A 1,962-nucleotide genomic window follows, 5' to 3' on the forward strand; every position below is an offset into this window, starting at 1 on the left:
GGGTCGCCGACTTCAGTTCAATGGTTGGGTCTAAGTGTCTGTATCTGTCTAAGTCAGCTTCTGGTCAGGCCTCTCAGAGGACAGCCATGCCGGGCTCCTATCTGTAAGCACATCATAGCATCAGTAATAGTGTCAGGCCTTACCCTCCCATAAGATGGATCCTAATTGGACTGGTCGTTGGACGGCCTTTCCTTCAGTGTCTTCTCCATTTTTGTCCCTGAAGGTCTTTTAGACAGGAACAGCCTGGGTCAGAAATTTTGACTGTGAATTAGTAACCTTGTCCCTGTGCTTGAGGCCCTGTCTATCTAATGTTGGGCTTCTCTCCTGTCCCTCCCCATACCTGATCCTGTTTCCCTTTTTCCCTCCCACTCCCCTCTTCCACCCAGGTCCCTTCCTCTCTCTGCTTCCTGTGATTATTTCCTTCCCCCTTCTAAGTGGAATTAAAACATCCTCACTTTGGCCTTTCTGCTTGTTACACTTACAGTCTGTAGGTTGTGTCTTAGGTATTCTGTGCTTTTTGGCTAATATATTCTTGCAAATTAGTACAACTACTATGGAAATTAATCTGGTGGTTCCTCAGAAAATTGGAAATAGTTCTACCTGAAGGCCCAGCTATACCACGCTTTGGCATTATACGTAAAAGATGCCCCAGCATACCACAAGGACACATACTACATCATGTTCAGTGCAGCCTTATTTGTAATATCCAAAAGCTGGAAACAATCTAGATGTCCCTCAATCAAAAAAGTGAATACAGGCAATGTGGTTCATTTACACAATGGAATATGATTCAGCTATTAAAAATGAGGACATCTTCTCCCTCCAAAGTGAGACTGAGGCATCCTCATTTGGGTCCTTCAGCTTGTTAACCTTTTTCAGTTCTATGGATTATATCCTAGAAATTCTGCATTTTTTGGCTAATATCCACTTATTAGTGAATACATACCATTCATTTCCTTTGGGTCTGAGTTACCTCACTCAGGATAATATATTCTAGTTCCATTCACTTGCCTGAAAAATTCATGATGTCCTCACTATTCAGGTAGATCTATTTCTAATTTTCTAAGGAACCTCCAGATTTATTTATGAAGGGGGTAGGGAGAGGAAAATGAAAACATTATCAGGTATTGGGGGACAGGAAAGAAGTCCCGAGGACCAGCAGAAAGAATAAGAACAGGCAACCTCAAGAGGTAGGAGATAGGAGAAGTCTCTAGGATGTACCAGAGACCTGGGAGGTGAGGGACTCTCAGGACTCAAATGGAAAGACCTTACATGAAAAGCCCAATAGTAAGGAGAGGATAATTGTAGAGTCCACCTCCAGTAGAAAGGCAGGGCATCAAGTGGAGGGATAGAGTTACCATCTTACAGTCAAAAACTTTGACCCAGAATTGTTCCTGTCTAAAAGAACTGCAGGTACAAAAATAGAGAAGAAACTGAAGAAAAGTAGGTCCACTGACTGGCCCAAATTGGGATCCAGCTCAAGGGGAGGCTTCAAAGCCTGACACTGTTACTGATGCTATAGTGTACTTACAGACAGGAGCCTAGCATGGCTGTCCTTTGAGAGGCCCAACAAGCAGCTGGAAGAGTCAGATGCAGATACTTACACCCAACCAATGGACTGAAGTCAGGGACCCCTGTGGTTGAATTAGGGAAAGGATGGAAGAAGCATAGGAGGAGGGCAACCCCATAGGAAGACCAACAGTCTCAACTAACCTAGACTCCTGAAATCTCCCAGACACTGAGTTACCAACCAAGCAGCAAATACAGCTGACTTGAGGCCCCTGACACATATACATCAGAGGACTGCCTTATATGGCCTCAGTGAGAGAAGATGTTCCTAACCCTTAAGAGATTTGCACAGATGTAGAGGCTCACAGCCATCCATCAAACGGAATACAAGGTCCCCAGTGAAGGAGTTAGAGAAAGGACCAATGGAGCTGAGGGGTTTGCAGCCCCTTAAGA

This window comes from Mastomys coucha, unplaced genomic scaffold (assembly GCF_008632895.1).
Source record: "Mastomys coucha isolate ucsf_1 unplaced genomic scaffold, UCSF_Mcou_1 pScaffold21, whole genome shotgun sequence".
NCBI classification, from domain to species: domain Eukaryota; kingdom Metazoa; phylum Chordata; class Mammalia; order Rodentia; family Muridae; genus Mastomys; species Mastomys coucha.